Source organism: Petaurus breviceps, unplaced genomic scaffold (genome assembly GCF_028583685.1).
Source record: "Petaurus breviceps papuanus isolate PSGF00001 unplaced genomic scaffold, PetGlider_PUasm1.0 689, whole genome shotgun sequence".
Taxonomy (NCBI): Eukaryota; Metazoa; Chordata; class Mammalia; order Diprotodontia; family Petauridae; genus Petaurus; species Petaurus breviceps.
Window position 1 is genome coordinate 2,583,933 of NW_027186458.1, and position 26,128 is coordinate 2,610,060.

The 26,128-nt window shown below is 39.7% G+C and overlaps 2 long non-coding RNA genes across 4 annotated transcripts in view; one reads left to right on the forward strand and one right to left on the reverse strand.

Moving 5' to 3' along the window:
* The window catches only part of LOC138174501 (uncharacterized), a 189,719-nt gene that overhangs the window by 122,156 nt on the left and 41,435 nt on the right, over positions 1 to 26,128 (reverse strand). For all 3 annotated transcript variants that reach the window (XR_011171752.1, XR_011171753.1, XR_011171751.1), the window contains exons 3-4: positions 7,253 to 7,430; positions 391 to 524 (exon numbers count right to left, since the gene is read on the reverse strand). This is a non-coding gene — a long non-coding RNA (uncharacterized lncRNA). The remainder of the gene's footprint in view (positions 1 to 390; positions 525 to 7,252; positions 7,431 to 26,128) is intronic.
* LOC138174502 (uncharacterized) overlaps positions 6,335 to 26,128 on the forward strand; it is a 39,373-nt gene continuing 19,579 nt past the window's right edge. Inside the window, exons 1-2 of the long non-coding RNA XR_011171754.1 lie at positions 6,335 to 6,523; positions 20,970 to 21,067. This is a non-coding gene — a long non-coding RNA (uncharacterized lncRNA). The remainder of the gene's footprint in view (positions 6,524 to 20,969; positions 21,068 to 26,128) is intronic.

A 26,128-nucleotide genomic window follows, 5' to 3' on the forward strand; every position in this document is an offset into this window, starting at 1 on the left:
CCCATAGATGCACATTCAAAAACATATGGAGTCACTGAATTTTTTCCAAAGGCAAAAGAACCAAGTATCTTCACCAGTAGTTTGGCAAAGGGACCCCATGCTGTTTTTAATGAGCTCATTTGTTGAATAAACAAATTTGAATTCTTTGAACCCCAGGAGGCCTCATGGAGCATTCTGCCTCTGTTTGGCTCAGTTTCCTCATCTATAAAATGAGGATCATAATAGCGTCTTCCTCTCAGAGTTATTGTGAAAATCAAATAACGTAATATTTGTAAAGTGCTTAACACGGTTCTTGGTCTATAGTAAGTGCCATGTCAATGTTAGCCATTACTAATATTCCATCGTTTTTGTTGTTGATAATGTTTTTATAATAATAGTAATTATTATTACCTGAACTGAGCTCTGCACAGCGGCCATGGGGGGATGTCAATAACAGGACATTGTTCAAGGAGACATTCCTCAGCCTCTTCATCTTACCGAGCCTTGTACTGTGGTAACATTGCAGATGGCGCACGGGGATGTGTCTATTTATTGAAACAGAATGTAATAAAAGCTCTGGTGAAAACCAGTAGGGAGAGAGAACCTGTACGTTTTCCCCATTACATCTGGTTTTGTTGCATGGTATTGTAACTAAGGAGACAAAAGCATCTCCAGTCTCCTGCATCTGCCCCTAGAAAGTCAGGAATTGGGCTTTTATGTGTTTGGAGGCCTCATTCGAGAGACAAAAAATAGACCCAAATTCTCTGAGCTGTTTCCTCTGTTTTCAGGACTGGTGACCTTTGACTCTTACAAACCTAGTCCTGGCCAAAGGCCTGGATCGGGCATTTCCAGAACATGCAAAATAGAGCTTGCTATAGATGGTTGGGTAAGGCCTCTCTCTGACCATCTCATTTGAGGAAAGGTCAGCGATAAAGAGCGAGGGCCCATGTCCTCTCCATAGCAGGCCTTCTTCAGGTTATCAGCTTTCACAGCAGGCCTGAGTCTGCTGGAACGAAGAGCCAATGCCAAGGGTCAGCAAAGGACTTGGGAATGGTTTGGTGGTGGTTTTTATTTTTTCCCCTCCAGAGAACAAATTGTTTTCGATCTGAAGGCTAATGAAGGCAAATAAAAATAATTGGCATCCTGACAGCATAACACGGTTGGAGGAGGTCCAGCTTCATTGTTTGGGCCGCTGAGAAACCTTCTGACGGGGCTGGTGTTTGGGCCAAGGTGCCCCCAGCCTCATCAGAAAGTGAGAGCAGCCAAGAGTGGCCCTCCACTTCTGCAGCCACTCCCTTATCTGGGGGTGATAAGACATCATTTCCTTAGTCTGGAAGCTTTCTAATGCTTGAAACATTACCACTAGCTTCCCTGCTGGGAAATATATGTATGTATGTGTGTGCGCATGTATGTGTATGAACAAATGCTCATGTATGTGTGCAAGCACATACATGTTTATGTATTTAGAGATTAAAGGGACCAAAACATCAACAATGGCAACCCCTTGTTTTACAAAGGAGGAAACTGAGGCCAAGAGAGGCTTCTCACCATGGCCGAGGTAACACTAGTGACAAGTGAGTCACATTTGAACTCAGACCCTCTAGAACAAGGCAACCTTGATTCGAAGAAAATTGTAGCATAGGTCCTAGTCAAGCGAGGTTCCATGTATTTCAATTGTGATAGTGTCAGAATGGTAGGAAAGAAGGCAGAGAAAGATTGTATTGGGCTAGGAATTCCCCTCCCTCCCTCCTCTCCTCTCCTCCCCTCCCCTCTTCTCTCCTCTCCTGTCTTCTTCTATTCTCCCCCTCCTCTCTCCTCTCCTCTCCTCCCCTTCCCTTTCCTCTCCTGTCCTGTCCTCTCCTCCCCTCCCCTCTCCTCTCCTCCCCTGCCCTCCCCTCTCTTCTCCTCTCCTGTCCTGTCTTCTCTTCTCCCCTCCTCTCTCCTCTCTTCCCTTCTCTCTTCTCCTCTTGTCTCCTCCCCTATCCTTCCCTGTTTACTCCTCCTCTCTCTTTCCCTGTCATCTCCTCTCCTCCCTTCTCCTCCCTTCTCCTTCTGTCTCCTCTTTACTTCTCCTTAAACTTTCTTTCATTTATAACCCAGTTCAGGTGTTTCTGTGGAACCAATTAGTGGCCTCCGGATGTGTTTGTACAAGCCTGAAACCCCTGAAGTGAGGGAAAGGAGGGGAATGACCCAGAGAGATCTTCTCCAGCATCTTTCCCAGCTCCTAAATGCTGGCATCTAAAACTTTTCAAAAAACCCATCCCCCCTTTCTAGCACATTCAAGGATATCCACATTGTAAGTTCCTGCCTATCTGCATAATTTGAATCCTGCTGCACACATGTGTGCATTTTGACATTACCCAAAGAAAAAGATCTGAGAAACTAGGACTTTTCTGTTTCCTCTGCTTCTTCTCAAAGACTAAATCAAAACTGCCTGAGTTTCATGGTAGGTCCTTGATGGACTCCTGTATTTTTTTTATTCATTAACACATCTTCTGGAGTAAAGGAGTGTGTGTGTATGGGTGTGTGTGTGTGTGTGTGTGTGTGTGTGTGTGTGTGTGTGTGTACAGCCACATGTTTTTTCTGGCTCTGCTGCTCACTGCCTGAATTACCAGTATGACCATAGACAAGTTATTTCTCTGTAAGCCTCAGTTTCTCCATGTGCAAAATGAGGGAGTGAATCTGATGCCCTCTAAGGTTCTTTCCATCTCCAGAGCTATGATGCTAAATTCTAACTTTCTAAAAGATGCTTTCCCCCCTTTCTTCTTCCTTTTTTTAATTGCCTCTCCCTTGACCTAACCTATAACTCATTAAGCTTCATTCCTTTTTTATTACTTAAGGTTTTCTTTTATTTCAAGATACCACATCCATAAATTTAGTCTCTGTCATGAGGAAAAATGTGTTAAGTGCTTGGAATTCCATTCTCACATTTAAAATTCAACTGGATTAACCAGAAGTTTCGATTTTGTTGTTGGCCTTAATCTTTTCCACATTGGAGATGTAAGTAGGTCACATGAATGCATGAGTTTTGATTTCAGCTACATAATGCATGTCTTTCTTGAATTAAGTATCTGTGTCACACAAATCTTTCTTATCTTAGGAGCAGAGTATGTGACATGTGGAGGAAAGAAGGGAAGGGGCTCTTAGCCTCTTTCATGCTGTAGCAAAGGTAACACACAGAGGAGAGTGATAGCCACAGAGAGAAATGAAGACATAATCAACCGACAAAAGAATTCTCCGAGAAAGGATGTCATCAGGCTTTGTGGTCACCCTGTGGCCATTCACAAATCCTTAGGAAAGCTGCCTCAAGCTGCTAACGCTCAAGGCTAAATTCAGATTGGAGGATCTTATTTCATTTTCTTTCAAAATTATGTTAGGGACTGAGACCTAAATTATTCTGGTCATTTATAACCAAGTGTGGGTGTGAGTGTGCCTGTGTGTGTGTGTATATATATGTGTTTAAATTTAAAAGGTAAACAGACAATTGTGCCTAGACTGAATAAGATTGCCAAATGTTGTACAGTCATTTTATCCATGCCTGACTCTGTATGATCCCACTTGGAGTTTTCTTGGCAAACATACTACAGTGGTTTGCCATTTCCTTCTCCAGCTCATTTTACAGATGAGGAAACTGAGGCAAACAGGATTAAGTGACTTGACCAAGGTCACACAGCTAGTAAATGTTGGAGGCTGGATTTGAACTGAGGAAATTCTCTTCCTGACCTCAGGCCCAGTACTCTAACCACTGAGGAACCTAGCTGCCAATTGACAACTACTGAGCCAAATTGGAGAGGGAAGTTGAAATGTGAGTTTACTGGATAAACACACACACAGACACACAGCATCCTTTTCATTCTTCCTACAAAGTGTCTTCACTTAAGGAAGGGCATGGGTGTTTGTGTAATGGGCCCTGGAATTAGGGTCTAAAGAGCTGCATTTGAATCTTCTGAAGTGACCTTAGGCAAGGCATTTCCCCTTTCTGGACCTCAGTTTCCTATTCTGTAAAATCAGAGATTATATCAGAGATATTATAAGATTCTCTCTAAAGTCCTTTTATTTCCGGAAGATATTTTTGGTCTTAGAGAAATCATCATTTTTCAAGTCAATTCCATTTGACTAGCATTTACTGAGTGCCTGCTTTGTTCAAGGGACTGTATTAGTCTCCAGAGAAACAAAACTGAAAAAGAATCCCTGACCTCAAGACCTTGTATTGTATTTCCATAAGCTGACTATTTTTAATTCTATAAAACTTTGATTCTAAATATTTCTAGATCTCAAAAACATGTAGTTTCTTAGCAAACATTTTCACTGTATTTTCCATCTTTAAGATAAATTGGCGTACAGTGTAGCTTCCAACCTCACCATTCAAAGTGACACCTCTCTCTCCAAAGCTACCAGTGATCTCCTAACTGCCAAACCTTACAACCTTTTCCCTTGACCCCCTGTAGTCTTTGAAGATGTTAAGCACCCTGGGGACCCTCGGTGGGTTTTTTTTTGACACTTATCTCTCTTCTTTCTCCTCCTATTATCTAGCTGTTCCTATGACAAGGGATTGCCTTCCAAACCTCTTCCTTGAACTCTCTTCTCTCTGCATTCTCCCTGGAAGACCTCATTAACTCCCATGAGTTTAATAATTACCTCTATGCATGTGATTCTCATATCTCTATATCATTCCTAATAAATTAATCAATAAACTTTAATAAAACACCTACTGTTTGCCAGGCACTGTGCTAAGCCCTGAAGACACAGAAAGAGGCAAAAGACAGTCCCTGCCCTTAAAATCTAATCGGGGAGATGATGCACAAACAAAGCAACGATAAATAGGAAATAATTAACAGAGCAAAGGCACTACAATTAAGAGGGTCTAGGGAAGGTTACCTGTAGAAAGTGGGATTTTAATTGGGACTTAAAGAAATCCAGGGATGTCAGTAGTAGGAAGAAAGGAAAGAGACCATTCCAGGTATGAGAGCCAGCCAGAGAAAACGTCTGGAGACAAGAGATTGAGTGTCCTGTCTGTGGAACGGTCAAGGGGTCAGTGACCCTGAATCCAATGGTATGTGCTATGGAATAAGGTATAAAAAGATAACAAAGGTAGGAAGGGACAGAATACGAAGGGCTTTGAATGCCAAATATATTGTGTTTGATCTTGAAGGCAATAGGGAGCCCCTGGAGTGTGGGCTGGTGGGGGGCTGACACAATTAGAACTGGGTTTTAAGAAAATAACTTCAGGGGCAGCAAGGTAGCACAGTGAATAGAACACACTAATCCTGGACTCAGGGGGACCTGAGTTCAAATCCGACTTCAGACACTTGACACTTACTAGCTGTGTGACTTTGGGCAAGTCACTTAACCCCAATTGCCTTGCGTTCCCCTCCAAAAATAATCAATTTAGTGACAGAATGAAGAATGGATTGGAGTGGGAAGAAGCAGGCAGACCTACCAGCAGTCCAGAAATAGTCCAGTAGGGTAGTAGTCCAGACTTGGTGGGGGATAGGGAAAGGGGAGGATGTTTTTTAGTAGGTACTTTAAATTTGAGCTTGTTCAGACCAGGGACTGAGTCACTGAAGAGGGGAGATTATACCTAGTGGTTTGTGAGAATGTTTTTGTATTTCTGCCCTTGCTGTACCTTCTCAGTATAACATAAACTACATTGAAGGGAACCAATGGGCCACAAAGCTGTGGGTGAGTTGGGATGGGGGCGGGGGAGTGTCTACCCCAAGATTTCCCCCAGAGGAATGGAGTGAGCACAATTTGTTCCCAAAGTCTTGAAGGTGACTAATGCAGGCACCAAGGAGCTCTTAGAGCTTGGTCAGACATTGCAGATGCCAAGGTCATCCTCTGCATCCTGAACCATTGCCGGTCATCCTGACTTTTGTCCTGCCACTGGACTTCGATGACTCTCTAAGAGACAGTGAAGCTGATGACTTTGTGCAACTCTGTCTCACTTAAATCCAATTCATGCATGAGTCAACACATAACCCTCCTGATGTCATTGGTTCTCTTGGAAAACTAAGCACAAACAACACCTCAGCAAATCCTCTCTCTCCCTCTCTCTCTCACTCAATAGAGAAATAGATAGAGAGAGATACAGATAGATATAGATATGTATGTATATACACATATATACACACATGCATATGCACATATATATATACATACATGCATATATATGAAATTTTTACTTTTCCCCAATTGCATGTTAAAACAATTTAAACAATTGCTTACAGTTTTGTGTTCCAAATTCTATTCCCTCCCTCCCGACCCTCCCCACTCCCTGAGAGAGTAACCAATCATGTATAGATAGGTTAGACATGTGAATCATATAAAACATTTCCGTATTAGTCATTTTGTGCACAAAGACTCAAAAGAAAAAAATGAAAGAGTGAGAAATAGCCGGCTTCAGTCTGCATTCAATCAATATCAGTTCTTTCTCTGGAAGCAGATAGCATGCTTCATCATTAGTCCTTTGAGATTGTCTTGGATCATCACGTTGCTGAGAACTACTAAGATGTTCACTGTTCTTCACAGTGTCATATTGCAAAAGGTAATTGATTTCATCTAGTTAGTTGATATTGGGGAAGGAGTGTGACTTATACTGAGTGGAGACCTATGATTATCTCTGGAAACTTGAGGGGGAGAAATATTCTCCCACCATGGTGGGTCTTCAAACTTTCGTAGAAATGGTGGGGGGGAGGGAGGGCAGTAAGGTCAGGGGAAATTGCTACACTCATAAGTGTTTGCCTCCAACAGAACATAAGTACTTTGAGGGCAAGGAATGTTGAATATTTATCTTTGTAATGCCAAGACCCAGCATGTCACAGGGTGTATATTAGACAACTAAACACCCTTGCTAATCCATTGAACCATTATCTCAGAATTTTCACTCATTATCCCAGAGTTCTTCCATCCTGAGTATTTTTATATGTAACAAATCTATGGCTTTAAATGAAGGTACAGTATTACCTCATTTATAAGAGCCCTTCATTTTATTCATTTACACCACACCCACCAAAGCTCTCATGGGTAACTGCAATTTTTTCCAGCTTCATACATCACTTCTGTGCTTTTGTATGAAGAAGCCATGAGCTCTTTTCAATTTCATTGGAATGCAATGGATAAGATGTGCAGGTGGGATGGGGTGGAGTAGAACTCATTCATGAAGTGGATAAACCAAATTTTCAAGAGAATAAACAAGTGTTTGTGTCTAGGAAAAGGAGGCAAGCCCTCATGAAGTCTTTCTGACTCAGAAAAGCAGAGTTTGGTCAGAACTTACCTCATCTTCTCAATTTCTCCTTGAAGCCTTACATGTACCCAGGTGTGTTTTGTTCAGAGCCCAAGGTGAATAAGTGGCAGTGGAGGACAAACTGAACTCTTTCCTCAAGTGCACTCTGTTATGCCTTTATGGGTCCATGTGCTCCCCATGGCTATATGGCCTCATTCCCAGATGCACTCTAAAGGTGTAGGAAACATTGAAATAGTATTTAATCAGATGACGAACCCATCATTATCACCTGCAAAAGTAGTGTCTGAGAACAAGCTAACTTCATGCAATCATAAAAACAGTCCAGTTTTTGGACTATTAAAATGAATGAGAGCATTTATAATGGAACCCAGGAGTGCTTCTCACTGCTTATGGGTGGTAAAAGTCTTCAAAAGCATTCCAGGGAAACTCCTGTTTGTCACAGAATAAGGCACCAATGTCCGAAGACCAAGGATGTCTGCTCAGAGGTAGCTGATGGGCTCACCTCTTCTCTCTCCTATCAGCGACCCAGATTTCATAACAATCGACTAGTAAATGCTGTGTCACACTGCTAGAATGTTATGTTTGTACTAAGAGAGCACAAGTCAGGCATTACTCAGCTGGAAGTGGCCATGTGAGTCAGAGGGAAGCTGAAAACAAATGTGACAGAGTAAAGAGGAAAAATGGGATGATTAGTTAGTGTCCCCCTGACCAGTCCAAGGGCAATCATGAGGGTGAAGCTGTGTAGGGGAGAATCCCAAAGAGCAGAGGAAGCCAAGTGGAATTCGTAACCCTAGCCCTGGGCTTCCTGGGTCCTCCCTGTTTTCATGAAAGTATGTCATTGGAATTATTCAGATGCCTCTGTCCTATGAGAATTCCTTGCATAGGAGAAGAACATGGGGATGGAGGATGCCTTAGACGCTGACCAGTGAAGGCCACAACAATAAGCGTGATCATAATCATAGCAGGAAGTCACTTAACCATTTGCCAGAGTTTCTACTTCCTCTTTGTCAAATAAGACTAAACCGACACGTCCAGCCCCCACCCCAGCTCCACAGAGTTGTTGCCAGGGGATCACTTTATGATTTATAAAGAATGCAATCAAGTAGTACTGCAAAGTCCTCTATAGCATACAGCTGGACCACATATTGACCTGTCAAATTTTAATTTCTCAGCTTTGGGGAAAGAAACTTTCAACTTTTCTTTTTGTTTTTAATCCATTCCTCTCACTATCCCCTTCCCAAATGGAGAAAAGAAAGAAAAAGAAAAAAAAAGGAAAGAGAGGGGTGAAGAAAGAGGGGAGGAAGAAGGGAAGAAAAAGAGAAAGAAGGAAATAGAGAAGGAGGGAGGAAAACAGGGAGGGAGGGAGGAAGAAAGAGAGGAAGGAGGAAGAGAAGAAATAAGCATTTATGCAGTGAGTGATAGTCATGCTGCTGGAAATCCACCAATGGGTTTAGAAAACAATGAATGACATTACCATGATGGGCAAGGGACTTGAAGATGACAAGCAGCATCAACAGTATCAAATTGAATTTGCTAATCAAAGGATCAAGATTTCAAAGAGAGAAAAGTGAGCCCAGTGTTGGGGTGATAGCCTGGGAAAGCTGGCAGACGGAGGGGTAGGAGATCTAAGTAAGGACTAAGGTGAGGGTTAGAAGAGATTAGACATTGGGACATCTGGAAGGACAAGAGGTTGTGGAAAGACCACGAAGGCTTGAAGAGCCAAGCTGAGGAGTTCGGCTTTTATTCTGAAGGCTGTAGCAAAGCACCAAAGATTCTTGAGCAAGCAAATGACATGTTCAGAATTGAACTTTAGGAAGCTCAATTTGGAGAGGGAAGAGACTTGAAGCAAGAAGCTAAATTAGGAGATAAGTCTCAGAGAAAGTGGGGCTGGACTACAGGGGCTTAAGCTTTTTGAGGTCAGGGACTCTTTTTATTCATTCATTCATTTGTTTTGTTTTGTTTTTGACTTTTCTATTTCCATCGTTTAACACCATGCCTGGAACATAGTAGGTGTTTAATAAATACTTGTTGAATGACTGATAACAGAACACAAAAATAACAAGACTTATTAAGCATCTTCTTGGTAGTGAGCACTAGATTAGGTGCTGGAGGAGAAGCAAAGCTGAGGTAAGACTAAGTTCTTTGTCTTCCATTGGCTTGGTGGCACTTCCAGGCCAATGCAGGAGAGGTCACCATAATGTCCAGCTGGAAAGAGGGAGAATGTCACCTCACATTTTATTTTAACTAATTCTTCTTACTGTATAGGTATCAGGCTTAGTTTTCTCTAGGTTGTTAGACAAAAGGCAATACTCCTAAAATTTTATTATCCTGGGGTGGAGTTACTGTCACCCTACCTGGTTAACTCTGATCTCCAGGAAATCATTGTATTCCCATAGCACCAAGGCTCTCTGAGGTATCTCCAGAAGTTCTGCGTTCATATTAGAATTAGAATTCCTCTTCCTTCCACTTCTTATTAAAATGAGCCTAGCCTATGTCACATTTCTATGAATAGAGATAATTGCTCTGCTCAACTGACTTATATTAATATGCTAATGGGGCATTAATGGATGAATATGTTGCCATTCCTAGGCAATATACTTCTATATTAGCCACTGTGATATCATACAAGGGGATTTCACCCAATCAATGCCAGGCATCACAGTCGTAGAGCAGGCAGTTAGTACCAAAAGAAACAATGGAGATCACCAAACACAAGACACTTTGCCATGGCACCAATTACAATCATCAGACTAAACCCACTTTTTAGAGGAAGACAGAAGTATGCTGAAAACCTAGGCTCAGCAACTCTCATTTTCAGTGGAAGAGTTTATTTACTTTTAAAATATAAATAATAATAATAATAATAAATACCCCCTGTTAAAGTAAGCACCACCATTCATGTCGTGAGGGGAAGGGATCAATGCCAAATAGGTGAATATCAGTCAGAGTGATGTATGTAGTAACCTCATATGCCCAGAGAATGTTATAGTAGCCAGGAAGACACTGCAGGAGCCCAGAAATGCTGATCCCACAGGCTGGCTTATTAGCCTGTTCATTGTGATGTAACTATTCCTAAGAAGTTCAGAAATAGAAAAGGGTGGCATAGAGGGCCAGGCTGCCTCTATTACACATCAATGTGGTCATTGGTTTGACAAATAGGAAAGTAGAGAACAATGGCACTCCTCTGTGTTCTGCTACCACGGAAGGGAAGATTCACCACAACAAATAAGGAACACAAATACCTCACCTGTTTGAAATGCTTCAGTGCAAATGAAACAATGAAAATGGGCAGGCCATGAGTCTACCACATGAAATGGACTGAAGACATGAATACTAGTATTATTTACTAGGACTGTATTATAACAAAGCTGGAAACTGCTCTCATCAGCTATTAGCAAGGGTTTCACACTTCTTTTTGTCTATGTCTATAAGTCATGTAACAATATACTACTCACCAAAGTAGAAAAATCATTTTAAAAAATCACTACATCTCTAAGCTTCAGATAGATAAAATAAGTAAGGATGGCTTCCAAGGTAAAGACAGAGTTCAACCAAACATCTTTTTAATTACTTAATGGACATGAATGGCATTAAGCTATATCACTTCACCAAAAAACACAAACACATTAAAACACTCCTTCATCTGCTGGGATCTTTCTCCAAAGATTCCACAATATCATGTAGACTCTATAAGCATAAAATTCTCAATATACACACACAATAAAGGTAGTGACTAAGGGCTTTGAGTGTGAATTGAGAAATCACATTGAGCTAAGAGATGAAGGCAATACTTACACATGTGTTGGTCTCATCCAGGTAAGAAATATTGAGTGTAAAAATATTAAAGAGAACTCTATGGCTAAATATATGGATGCTTACTACCATCCTGATATGAAAGCCGAATAGGAACAAGACCCCTAAAGCCATTCATAGCTATGGAATACTAATATAAAAGTAAACCTTTAAATCTGTGAAAAAGATCGTGACAGATCTGGAAAGTACACTAACAAAAAAAGGATAATGTTGCCTGAAAAACCATAAACCTAAGACAACTATATATGGAAAGATTGATGCTTCTTTATCAAAAAGGATAAGGAGAATTTCTAAGTATTCTTACAGTACATGATGCTCAGAATCTATAGAAGTATTTTTGGAATAAGCAGATCTCACTGTGAAGGGCAGCAGTAAAGATTCATAACAAATATGCATCATTGGATATGTATAGTGCAATTAAAAACAGTTTACCTTTTAATGAAGTATATAAAATGCAAAAGCAGAATCAAAAAACCTTCCATGGGCAATATCTGCCTGAACTGAACTGTTCAATTCTACACACTACATTGACAAAGAAGCATTGGATACAAGTGACTGTCATGCATCTTAAATTTGTGGAAAGGAAAGAGTCTATGATGGGAATTCAGGATCAGGTTACGGTCACCAGAATTTACATGAGGGTGATTCTTAAGGAGCCTGGATTGTTTTGATCAGTGCAGATTATATAACAAGAGGAGAAAATGTGACACATAAACCTTTAGTACCTTCCTAATAATACCTAATAAAATATGACCTGGTAGCTATAATTATACATAATAATACCTAGCATTTATATAGTGCTTTATGTTTTATGAAACATTTTACATGTTATCTCATTTGATCTTCAAAACAATAATGGGAAGTAAGTGTTAATATCATCTTCATTTTACAAATAAGGAAACTGAGGCTGAGAGGGATTAACTGCCTTGCCCAGAATTTGTTGTTGTTCAGTCATTTCAGTTGAGTCTGACTCTTTTTGACCCCATTTGGGGTTTTCTTGACAGAGATACTGGAGTGGTTTGTCATTTCCTTTTCTAGGTGAGGAAACTGAGGCAAACAGGGTTAAGTGACTTGCCTAGGTTCATACAGCTTAGTAAGTGTCTGAGGCTGGATTTGAACTCAGATCCTCTTGATTCCAGGGCCAACTCTCTTCACTGTGCCACCTAGCTTCCCTTGTCCAGTTACATCTTCTAAATATCTGAGAAAGCATTTGGAATCAAAACTGTGCCCTTCCTCCACCATACCACCTAGCTGTCAAAGAAACTCCCTATCTCTCATAGACTGAGAGACAACAAATTCCCTCAAAATATGCTGGCGAACTCAACCAATAAAACTGCACTGGAACCGGGCCATTATCTCAGACTGAACAATTGCTCATAATGGCCCAGACATAACATTGATTCATAAAAACTCAAAAACAACATTCTTAATAGATGTCAAATACCCTATCTCCATGATCCGTGGAACAAAGTCTTTCAAAATATAGAGACTGATCAGAGAAGACCTAAATCATGTGGGGACAGGATGAGATGTCTATCTTTCCCATTGTCCTGCCTGCTGCTGAGAACTCTTTTGATGAGTCTAAGTAGAGTGAGTTTACACTCTAATATGTTTACTCAGCTACAAAAAGCAGTGATTTTATCCACTTGTGCAATAATCCATCAAATATTGTACATAAAAATAGCAAGATAGTGACTTATCTCAAGAAAGTTTCTATCCAAACCATGTTGAAAAAGATGGAGAGAGTAAATTATAACAACCACCATCTCAACACTAAAACAAATCCATACAAGCTTATCTACAGTTGCTTTGGCTCCACGGTGCTGAGATTTTCATCATCCTTATCCTGAGCAATAAAGAGTTAACTTGAAAATAAAAAGAAATTTGATCTTGCTTTTTCTTAGAAATCCAACAATTTCCATCTCAATTCTTTAAAAAAAAATCACATGTAGCATCAATAGACAACTAGAAAAACATGCTATAAAATTCCTTCCCTGAACTCTTAGATTGCTTCAGGAGGACAGATGTGCATCTGTCCAAGGGCCCATTCATCACCATTAAAAGCAGGCCTCTGCATTCTGACTGCCTTTTATCTGGAATTCAAAGTGCTGAGCATTGCAGGGGCGGAGGGGGGGGAGAGGGACCTTCATTCCTTGAGGTTCAAATTGGGAAAATAAACCTGCAAGTTTATCCATATTTTAAATGCCAAATACAGACAATACCTTTATTTTCTCTGCTAATATTTGCAATGGTTACAAGTCATCCCACATCACGCCTATAAACAGTAGGGACTTAGCATGTGCTTGTAGAATAAATGAATACCTGCAAAATGAATGAATGAGTGCTATAAATTTCCAAGAGTTTAATAAAAACTGTTCATCTTTACCTCTCTTGGTCATTTATTTACCTTGTACCAGTAGTATTAACTATCAATCATATAGCATTTAATGTTTGAAAATCATTTTATGTATATAACTTCATTGGATCTTTACAATATTCTTACCATGTAGATATTATCCTCAGTCTTAGAGTAGAGGAAATTGTTGTTCAGAGAAATTGATTGACTTATCCTTGGACACTTGACTAGCAAGTGTCACAAGCTATATATAAACCCAGATTTCCTGATGCAAAATCAATTCTAATACACTATGCTGCTTCTTTTATAAGATAAGGAGCTTGATTAAGCCCACCCTTAAGGTTCCTCCCAATTCTAAGTTACATATTCTCAGAGATTTTTACTATCATAGGAGCCAATGAATTTATAGATCATTGTTATTCTAGAATATATTTACAGTAAAGATGAAACTGATCATAAGAAAAATAGTGAAAGTAAATTCATTTTAGGGGGAAGGGGAAATAAGAAGAATAATGATAAGAGCTGGACGTGTGATTTAATTACTATAGGGAATGAATTCTCAGTTATGTATCCAGCTTTACCAGTGTAGATCAAAACCTTCTACCCAATTCATATTCTTGGAGTTGCCTATGGCATTGAAAGGTTAAGTGACTACATAGGGTCTACATAGTGACTACACAGTCAATAGGTGTCAGAGGCAGTCTACTAAGAGTCTACAAAGCCTAGTCACTATTGAATTCGCTAACTGAACCTTTATTGAGTGTCTGTTGTATACAGAATATTGTGCTAGCTAACAGAGGAGATATAGTTAGAGAAATCTCAGTCACTACCTCCATGAAGGGCAGTCCAGCATGTAGGTAAGGCACCAAAAACGATAATTCTTTGGCCCACAATTACAAGGCAAGAACAGTACAAGAACAGTGCACAAGAACAGAAATGCTATGGAAGGTCTGAGGGAGAGAGAAATTGGGGTTCCATCCAATCGGCTGGAAAATGAAAGTTTATGTTTTCTAATCAAATTTTGAAGATGTCCACGTGCTACAGGTTCAAAGAGCTTTTAGGTGTCTCCGACATTTAGTGCCCACCTCTCATTTTTGGATCATGAGACTGAGGTCTAAATGGGGGCTAAGTGACTAGAGCAGATTTACAGCTAGAAAAGTCTACATATTTCACACTCTTCCTATTACAGGAGGAAACTAAATCCCAGAGAAGGGAAGGGGCTTGTCCATGGGCACAAAACCAATAAGTGGGACTCTGAGCTATATATATATTGTTTTGTTTTGTTTTGTTTTGTTTTAGAGCCTAGCACAATGCCTTAGGAAACATAGTAAGTACTGACCCTCCAAGACCTTACATTCTGGGAGGAGAGGAAATTCAACATGCACACAGATGAGTGATACAGAATAGTTCAAAAAAAGGAGAAAGCACAAAAAAAGGGAAGTGGGAATCAGGAGAGATAAGAGGCACCAGTTGTACAAAGTCATGAAAGCAAAAGATGACATGTCACATGGAATATTAAGCATCTAAACTAAAACAAAAGGTATGGTAAAGGGTGTAATAGGAAACAAAACTAGAAGATAGCATGAAGCAAAGCTGTAGGAGCACAGCCCTCAGAGGTGGACCCCATTCTGTACCAATCTACTTGGGCAACCTTTGGGCAAGTTACTTAAGTTACACTAAGTTCTCTGATCCTGGTAGGTGGGAATCATGTGGTGGAGGGTTTTAAATATCAGGCTCACAATATCATGTGTTATCCTCAGTCATGGAGCACAGTGAAGGTTTTCTAGGCAGGTAAATTGAAGATACATTGGAGCAGGGAGAGACTGAAAGCAAGGAGACTGGTCAGCAGACTGTTGCAGTGGTCCAGATGAGAGATGCTGAGGGCGTGAACATTACTATGGCATTCATTCATTCAAAAGCATTTATTGCCTAACAGCTATGTCCAAGATACCATGCTAGGCTCTAAGGATACAAATCCCAAAACAAAATAATTTCTGCTTACGATATGTGCACCAAGAAATGGATACAAGAGATGTATGATACTGTAAACAAGATGGGAGATCATTCATAAAAGGGTGGGTCAAGTGCTCAAGATATGCCTCAGAACATGAAGAAAATGGCACTTGAATTAAGTATTGAAAGAAGTTAAGGATTCTCAAATGCAGAGGTGAAGAAGGAATACATTCCAGCCACAAGGGGAAAATCTGCACAAAGGCATGATGATGTGATATTGAAAATAGGTAGCAACAAGGAGAAAATAGCCTGCGTGACATCACTGAACAGAAAGAGCCTTAGCATAGCTTTGACCAGTTCGTCTTGTATATAAATGTCTCCAGTATGGAGAGTTTTATGGAAAAGCAAGTATGTGATTAGCTCTCTGGCATGTAGAATTATTTCTCTACGGTCAACCCTGTCTTTTTTTTTTTTTTTTGCCAGCAGACAATAGCCATGGATTGCATGAATAGGCTCCTTCCTCCATGTTGGGGGTGACTTACAGGTCCTTCCCAGCAAGGCAGCTCACAGTATCAAAGTGGGACTGGTCCCCAGTGGATCCCACATTTTTTCCCATCATCTCAGCTACCAAGACAGTCCAAAAGGAAGGCCCTTTCTAATGCATTGTTTCCATGGTGTTTGTGTTTCTCCCCTAAACAGACAGATGTAGATGAAGCAATGCATGTCAATCCCATTAGGAGACTGTGAAATATGCCGAAGGTTTCTTAGCCACTCGAGCCATGGCACACATTGTGAACATCCTGTTTATCTGGCCTGGTCTCCAGTGATTGGCTGGGGTGTATCAGCACATTACTGACAGCTAGGAAGGCCGCCAGAGGAACATGCCTTTCCGATGATGGACCTCCTGCAGAAGCATGTGTCCAGTCACTTTATCTGGACCATACTGCATCACAGCTCCTCCAAATTAAGAGCACATTGGTCTGCTGGAGCTTTGCTGAAATGCCAAGGAAGGGGCCCTGGTGACCCTTAGAGGCCGTCTGAGCTCATAAATCCTTGGACTCCTAGTTCCGGAATGCTTTGGGCAAGGTCAGGATGGCAAATTTCCCACTTCCACAATATCAGATGTTACGGTAATTCCTTTTAGCTAATGTGTAAGAGCAAAGGAATGTCTTCCAACCTCATCTAGGCCCTGTGGAATCTGTTGAAAATGCATGACAGCTGTGGGCCTTGGCTAGGAGCTGCCTGTGAATGTAGGAGATTTGGAAGCTGTTCAGAGTTGGGAATGACTGGACAGGCACCATTGTCCTCTCCCTCATTTTTTCCTCTTTCTCCTTCCCTTTCTTCTTTTAATCTGTCTCTCTGTGTCTCTGTCTGTGTCTCTCTTCTTTCTGTGTTTCTGCATCTCTCCATATTTTTCTCTTCCCTCTTTTGTCTAGTTATCTCTCTGTGTGAACCTATCTTTCTCAGTGTCTGTCTGTGTCTCTGTGTGCCTCTCTTTTCTCTCCTTCTTTTGCCTCTCTACATAAACTTTCTGTCTCTCTGTCTCTGTGTCTGTCTCTCTCTGTCTCTCTGTCTCTCTCTCTGTCTCTCTGTCTCTCTCTCTCTTTCTCTCTGTCTCTCTCTCTGTCTCTCTTTCTCTCTCTCTCTCTCTCTCTCTCTCTCTCTCTCTCTCTCTCTCTCTCTCTCTCTCTCTCTCTCTCCCTCTCTCTCTCTCCCTTCCCCCTTCCAACTTTCTCCCTCCCTCCCCAGCCCTGCCGCATTTCACACCCTCTGACTGGGGTGCTATCACCATTCCATTTTCATGGCTGTCAGGCATTCCTTATTGCTGAGTTTTGTAGATGGCATCCACCACAAAGAAACTGAGATGGGAAAAGACAAGATGGAATGTGAGGGGAAGAAAGAGAATGATTTTTAATAGGATAGCACAAGAACAGGACACTGAGAAACTCAGATTGTCATTTTGGTCTGCATTTATTTTCATTCATTCACTTTTAGCAGCCATGAGTGATTAAACAACAGTAAGCCTCCATGTGCCTAAATGCACATACCAGCTGAAGTGTCACAGTCAAACTGAGTCACAGTTTCTGGAGTCACCTTTTTCCTTACACAGATGTTTCACCGAGGTCGTGACTCCTCAGCCTCCCCACCATTCCTCTGTGCTCATGATAGGAGGGTGGGAAGGGGAGGAATGGGAGCTTAGGAAAAACTGCCATTTTGTGAAGGGAGGAATAATAAAAGATAAGGATGGGCTTAGAGGAAAAGAGATAGTTCCAAATTAATAAATAGAATACCTACACATGTACAATAATTAATGTATATGCAGATAAAGAACAGAAAATAAAGCCTCGGTAGAGACAGATGTAGCTGCCAGTGTCATGTTGACATGATAATGATACTCATAAGCAAATAAGAATAAATAGCAAGATTGAAAAACATAAACATAACTCAAATATGCAGTGATCAGTACATATGTTCATCATATACCAACATATACCAACATCAAAACCAACATATGCAATTGTGTAGAAGACATACATTACACAGGCAAGCATTTGCATTGTCATATGGTTATACATAGAAATACTTCTCATATTTCTTCTGCAAAATAATAATGCTGCTGTTCAGTTGTGTCCAATTCTTTGTTGACCCCATCTGGAGTTTTCTTGGCAAAGATACTGGAAGCATTTGCCATTTCCTTCTCCAGTTCATTTTACAGATAAGAAAACTGAGACAAACAGGGTCAAGTGACTTGCCCAGGGTCACACAGCTAGTAAGTGTCTGAGGCTGAATTTGAACTCAAAAAGATGAGTCTTCCTGACTTCAAGTCCATTAATCTTTTCACTGTAATACTTAGCTGCCCTTGAAATATTATTATTACTACTACTACTGATAATAATTAATGATAATAATAACTAGCATTTATATATCACTATAAAGTTTGCAGAAATTTTTTTCAAATATTATCTGATTTTATCCTTATAACAATCTTTGGAGATAGGTACTATTGTTATCCCCATTTTCCTGATAAGGAAACTGAGGAAGGTGGACATTGAGTGGCTTACCCAGGACCACACAGCTAGTAAGTGTCTGAGGCCAAATTTGAGCTCAGGTCTTCTAGACTCCAAATCCAACACTCTTGTCTAGTTGCCTCATAGGTGAGTCTGGTCACAAATTAGTTCATTCTAACTATTTTTGAGGCGCTGACCTTTCTGTACCTCTATCTAGATTGGTGATGACATGCACTGACACCATCATCATCATACTCACCATCTATAGGGCTGTATTCCCAAATTTGACCTTATTTAGGACTCAGCATGTTTAGTTTCAACAGGTAATATTCTTGGCAGGAAAGGCATTGCCTCTGATTTCAGTCACCTCTACCTCCCTTCCCCATCTTAACACAGTTAAAAGTTGTTTTATTAGATTCAATTCTCTAAGAAAACATCCCTTTCTGAGCTGTTATCTGGTTTAGGAAGTCAATGAAACAGGTGAGTGGTCTCTGCTACCCTGCAGACATTCATAACTTCCCATTCCTTTGTACCACCACTATAAGTTGTATGTATGTTGTACATATATTGTTGTATATTATGTTTGTATGTATGTATGTTATGTATCCACCATAGTGATGTCTACTAAATTTGGGGGTGATACTTTTGACCAACAGTTCTTTCAGATGAGAATTTCTGAGATCATTCTTCTCAGGTAAAAAATTCTTCCTAGATTGTTTCTGAAAAGATCAGGAATCAGTGGGGTTAAGTTGCTCTTCAGACAGGTTCAACAGAATATTTCATGAAAAAATGAATACGATAAAAGACAAAAATGGTAGAGACTTATCAGAAGTAGATGATATTTTTAAGAGGTGACAAGAATACAAAGAGCTACACAAGAAAGATCTTAACATCACTGATAACTACAATGGTGTGGTTACTGACCTAGAGCCAGACATCCTAGAGAATGAAGTCAAGTGGACCTCAGGAAGCATAGCTAACAATAAGGCTAGTGGAGATGACAGAATTTCAGATGAATTTAAAATCTTAAAAGATGTTGTTAAAAAGTGCTGCACTTTATATGCCAGCAAAATTGGAAAACTCAACAGCAGCCACTGGATTGGAAAAGATCCGTTTATGCCTCAGTCCTAAAGAAAGACAATGCCCAAGGGTATTCAAATTACTGAACAACTCTGCTCCTTTATTATTCCCATTAGGTTATGTTTAAGATTCTGCAACCTAGGCTTCAACAATCTGTGAGCTGAGAATTGCCAGAAGAGCAGGCTGGTTTTTGAAGAGGCAGAGGAACTAGAGACCAAATTGCCAACCTTTGCTGGATTATGGAGAAAACAAAAAACTTCAGGGAAAACAAATCTACTTCTCCTTCATGTCTACACTAAAACCCTTGACTGTGTATGAGGATCTTAACAAAATGTGGCAAGTTCTCAAAGAGAGGGGATTATTAGATCATCTTGTCTCCTGAGAAAACTGTACACAGACCAAGAAGCAACAGTTAGAACTGAACATGAAACAACTGATTTAAGATGGAAATAGAGTATGACAAAAATGTATATTTACCCTTATTTTTCTAACTTATATGTTTACTATATCATGCAAAATGCCAAGCTAGTGGAATCAAATGCTGAAATTGAGGTTGCTAGGAGAAATATAAACAATCTCAGATATGTGGATAATGCCACTCCGATAGCAAAAAGTGAAGAAAAATTAAGAAGCCCTGTGAAAAGGGTCAAAGGGGGAAGATGTAAAAGTTGGGTTGAAGCTGAACATCAACAAAATTAAGATCTTGGCAGCTGGTCCCATCACTTCCTGGCAAATAGGGAGAGAAGAAACAGGAGCAGCATCAGATTTTATCTTCTTGGGCTCAAAGATCACAGAAGATGAAGACTGCAGCCATGAAATTAAAAAAACACTCCTTAGAAGAAAAGCTGAGAAATCTGGACAGCATACCAAAAAGCAGAAATATCACTTTGCTGATAAAGGTCCACATAGCCAAGCCTATGAAGGCTATGATTTTTCCAGTAGCAGTGTACGACTGTGACATTTGGACTGTAAGGAAAACTGAGGACCACAGAATTAATGGTTTTGAATTGTGGTTCTGGAGAAGATTTTTGCTATCTTGGATAGCAAGGAGATCAAAACAGTCAAAATTTAAGGAAATTAATTCAGACTCTTCATAAAAGATCAAATGCTGAAACTGAAGCTTAAATACTTTAGCCACATAAAGGGAAAACAACTCCTTGGAAAAGATTCTGATGCTGGGGAAGATTGAAGGCAAAAGAAAAAGGGAACAGAAAAGGATGAGATGGATAGTGTTATGGAAGCAACAAATATGGAAGACTTGGATAGACTTTGGAAGGTAGTAGAGAATATTATAAGCCTGGCTTCCTTGTAGTCCATGGGATCATGAAGAGTTGGACATGACTGAATGACTGAACAACAACAGCAAAGGTATTTGCCTAAAATGTCTGTCATGGAATGATTGGAATATAATGGCCACTTGAGACATATAAAGAAATTTTTGGATAGGAACTGTTTCATTCTTTGTATCTGTTTCTTTAGTGATTAGAAGAGTGTCTGGTACATAGTTGGTATTTAGTAAATAATTGTTGATTCTCAGGTCCAAGCATTGCCTCCGACTATGGTCCTTTGAGTTCAGATATTATGGACTCAGAAGTAAAAGGAGAATTTGATGCAGAGATACTCTGAGTTTTCAAGGTAGGAAATTATTCTCTTCCCCCCTCCCCAACCCTGATCTTTGCCCTATCTCCATTTCCTGTTGCTGGCACCAATAACACCATCTTCAGGCCTAACCAAGTCATAATTCTCCTCTCAAGCACATCATTCACATGCTTAGTTATCTAGTTCACACCTAGAATAAAAGATAGTTCTGTCTTTCCTATTGTATCCTACAAGAGGTATTCTTCTGTTGTACTGTTGTGGCCTCTGTTTCCGTGGTCTTAAATGACTTTTGTTGAGTTTCTCTTACTCATCAGATGAGCTACCCTTGGCCCTGAGTTTGTACTATTACAGGGAGTTTATACTATCAGCAAAACTCTCTTGCTTTGCGTCCATGTGCTATACATAACATGTTTGGGAGTTGGTGGAAGTTGGCTTCCCAAGACTGGGCAGCTAGGTGCAATAGTACATAGAGCACAGGGCTCGGAATCAAAAAGACTCATTTTCTTGAGTTCAAATCTTGCCTCAGACACTTACTAGCTGTGTGACCCTGGCCACTAAGTCACTTAACCTCATCTGCCTCAATTTCATCATCCATAAAATGAGTTGGAGAAGGAAACAGCGTACCACTCCTTTCCCAAGAAAACCCCAAATGGGTCAGGACTGAACAACAACTTCCAAAGTTAGGTTTTCACTTTCACAGTTGTCTTCTTTGCCACTTACTGTGCCTAGAACTGGCTAAAACCCCCTGGATTCTGTTGATGTTCAACTCTGATTAGGAGCAATTTTACTTCTTTTTATGTATCATATCCCTACACACTTGATCTACTTTAACCTCATATACTTCTTTGGGTTTTCTTCTTCTCTCTAGAGAGAACATCTGTTGTTGAACATCAATGTTAATTATAAAATCAGAGCCCTTTCCTTCATTACATAAAATGCTAGTCTGGGTGAATGTGGCTATGGTGTATCCTACATCCACCTAAATGCTTTTATAATCTTTGGAAGTCTTCTAGCCTTGTGATTCCAGGCTGTCAGCTTCAGGCTCCATATAGTTCAAAACCCAATGTCTTAAGGCATTTCAATAATTTTAAATAATCCAAATGTCTGCCAGTGCTGTGGTCATCCAGTTGTATGACTGATCAAATTGGGGGCCTACACTATTCCTCTGATGTAGGAAATCTTAACATGGCACCCTACAAGTGAGGTGACTTTTTCAGACATTAGCCTGCTTTTCAGGCTTTCTATGAGCAAACCTTCCCTGCCCATTAAGACTTCTCCTTTCTTAACTCAGAGGGCAAGCCATCCCACCAACCACAAGGGCCACTACCAGGCCTATCACCAAAGGGCTGGTACTGGAAAGAGCAAGGTAAGAACCAAATGCAGGTGCCCCTGTCCCAGACAGCAAATATGTCTGGGGCTACCACTTCATAACCCAGAAATAAAAAAAAAGCCCTTATCAGTACCTCCAAAGACCAGGATGACAGAGTGAATCTCACCTACTCCAATCCCACCCCCTCTCCCTGAAAACATAGTAACTACTGCCCAGGGCAAAACCCTCTACAGTAAAGGCTTGGGATCCCTAGAGGAAGGGCATGGCTAGGGCCCTGCCTCAAAATGGGTAGAAAGCAGACTACAAAGACTCTGGAGTCCTATTATCCTCAGAGGGAGGAACCAAACTCAGAGGGAGACAATGTGCACTCCATCCACAGCTGAAACATCAACAGGGATAGGTTCCCAAGCACAGAAAGCTCTCCCAGATGAAATCAAAAGAAACTTTGAAAACCAAATGAGAGAGATAGAAAACAAAATGAAAAATTCTCTCAAAACCAAAATCACAGAATTAGAAAAACATTATAATGAAGAAAACCTCCCTCTAAAAAGAAAAGTGTATGATATGGAAAAGGAGCTCCAAAAATTAACCAAGGAAAATGATTTGCTAAAAAATAGAATCAACCAAATTGAAACAAATAACTCTATGAGGAACCAAGAATTAGTGAAACAAAACAACAAGAATGAAAAATTAGAAAAAGAGGTAAAATACCTCAATGGAAAAATAACTAACCTGGAAAACAGATCCAGGAGAGATAATCTGCGAATCATAGGCCTACCAGAAAATCATGATGAAAAAATGAGCCTGAACAACATTCTCCAAGAGCTCATTAAGAAAAACTGCTCTGAGATACTAGAACCTGAGGGTAAAATAGAAATCGAGAGAATCCACCGGACACCTGCTGAAAGAGATCCCAAACTGAAAAGTCCTTGAAATGTTGTGGCCAAACTCCAGAACTACCAGGTAAAAGAGAAAATACTTCAAGCATCCAGAAAGAAACAATTCAAATATCGAGGGTCCACAGCGAGGATTGCACAGGATTTGGCAGCCTCTACACTGAAAGATCGGAGGCAATGGAATACAATTTTCCGGAAGGCAAAAGAGCTCAGGTTACAACCAAGGATCACCTACCCAGCGAGACTGAGCATATTCTTCCAGGCAAAGAGATGATCATTCAACGATATAACAGAGTTCCAGACCTTCCTGATTAAAAAGCCAGAACTCAATGGAAAATTCAACCTCCAATTATGAGATGCAACAGTGACATAGAAAGGTAAACAAGGAAAACACACACACACACACCCTGCTATTTAATAAGAGGAAACTGGTTATAAACAAGTAGAGGGTATGAGTATAAAATACACAAAATGAAGATTAAAAAAAGTCTTATTAAGGGCTACAAAGGGATTGCAATGGAAGAAGAGGAATAAATAATGTAAAAAGGGTAAATTATGCCACACAAAGAGGCATAAAAACAGTATAGCAGAGGAAAAGAAGGGAGGGAGATAAGAATCTTATGAGCTTTTCCCTCATTGGTTCTGGTGCAAGGAGGGAATAATAATCATTTAAGCACAGGACTCTATGGAGAAGAAAAGCAAAAAGTATCATTTTAAAGGGAAAGAGGAGAGGGAGAGGAGCTTTGCATGAGATTTGTTCCTGTCACTCTTGGTGTGAAGAAGAAATAACATACTTCATTAAGTATAAAAATATGCTACAGGCAGTAGGAGGGGGAAAGGGATATGAAAGGTGGGGGTGGTTAGTAGGGAGGGAAGAAGCAAGGGGAAAGGGGAGAAAAAGAGAAAGGGGCTGATAAGGGAATACTGAGGGGGGTGGTGGTCAAAAGGAAATCTATTAAAGGGAGAAGGGAGAAGGGGGAAAAACACAAGCATTAACAGGGGAGGGAATAGGATGGAGGGAAAGAAAAAGATAACAATAATAACTGTAAATGTGAATGGAATGAAATCTCCCATAATATGGAGATGGATAGTAGAATGGATTAGAAATCATAATCCTACAATATTCTTTTTACAAGAAACACATCTGAAACAGAGGGATACACACAGGGTAAAGGTAAAAGGCTGGAATAAAATATATCAAGCCTCAGCTAAAATTAAAAAAAAAGCAGGGGTAACAATCCTTATCTCAGATAAAGCAAAAGCAAAAATTGACGTAATTAAAAGAGATAAGGAAGAAAACTATATCCTGTTAAAAGGCACCATCGAGAATGAAACAATATCATTACTTAACATATATGTACCAGGTGGTATAGCATCCAAATTCCCAGAGGAGAAAGTAAAGGAATTAGAGGAAGAAACAGATAGCAAAACTGTACTAGTGGGAGAGCTTAATCTCCCCCTCCCTGAACTTGATAAATCTAACCTCAAAATAAACAAGAAAGAAGTTAAGGAAGTGAACAGAATTTTAGAGAGGATAAGTATGATAGATCTCTGGAGAAAATTGAATTGGGATAAAAAGGAATATACTTTCTTCTCAGCAGCTCATGGCACAAACTCAAAAATTGACCATGTTCTAGGGCATAAAAACCTCACAATTCTATGCAGTAAGGCAGAAATATTAAATGCATCCTTCTCAGATCATGATGCAATAAAAATTATATACAATAAAGGGCCATGGAAAGACTGACTAAAAACTAATTGGAAATTAAACATTTAATCCTAAAGAATGAGTGGGTCAAACAAGAAATTATAGAAACAATCAGTAATATCATTCAAGAGAATGATAATAATGAGACAACATACCAAAATTTTTGGGATGCATTAAAGGCATTCTTAGGGGAAGTTTTATATCCCTGAGTGCATACTTGACTAAATTAGAGAAAAGGGATGTCAACAAATTGGGCATGCAATTGAAAAATCTAGAAAAAGAACAAATTCAAAATCCCCAATTAAATACTAAATTAGAAATATTGAAAACCAAAGGAGAGATTAATAAAATTTAAATTAAGAAAACTATTGAATTAACAAATAAAACTAAGAGCTGGTTTTATGAGAAAACCAACAAAATTGATAGACCCTTAGTCAATATGATAAAAAAAGAAAGAAGGAAACTAAATTATGAGTATCAAAAATGAAAAGGGTGAATCTACTTCCAATGAAGAGGAAATCAAAACAGTAATTAGGAATTATTTTTCCCAATTGTATGCACATAAATTTGACAATCTTAGCAAAATGGATGAATATTTACAAAAATACAAGTTGCTCAGATTAACTGAAGAGGAAGTAAATTACTTAAATAACCCCATCTCAGAAAAAGAAATTGAATGAGCCATCAGTCACCTCCCTAGGAAAAAATCTCCAGGGCCAGATGGATTTACTAGTGAATTCTATCAAACATTTAAAAAACAATCGATTCCAATACTCTGCAAACTATTTGGGAAAATTAGTGAAGAAGGAGTCCTACCAAATTCTTTTTATAACACAGATATGGTACTGATACCTAAATCAGGAAGAGATAAAAGAGAGAAAGAAAATTATAGACGAATCTCCCTCATGAATATAGATGCAAAAATTCTAAATAAAATACTAGCAGAAAGACTACAGCAACTTATCTCAAGAACAATACTCTTTGATCAGGTAGGATTTACTCCAGGAATGCAAGAATGGTTTAATATTAGGAAAGCCATCAGTATAATTGATCATATCAACAATAAAACTAGCAGAAACCAAATGATCATCTCAATAGTTGCAGAAAAGGCTTTTGACAAAATACAACATCCATTCCTATTAAAAACATTAGAAAGTATAGGA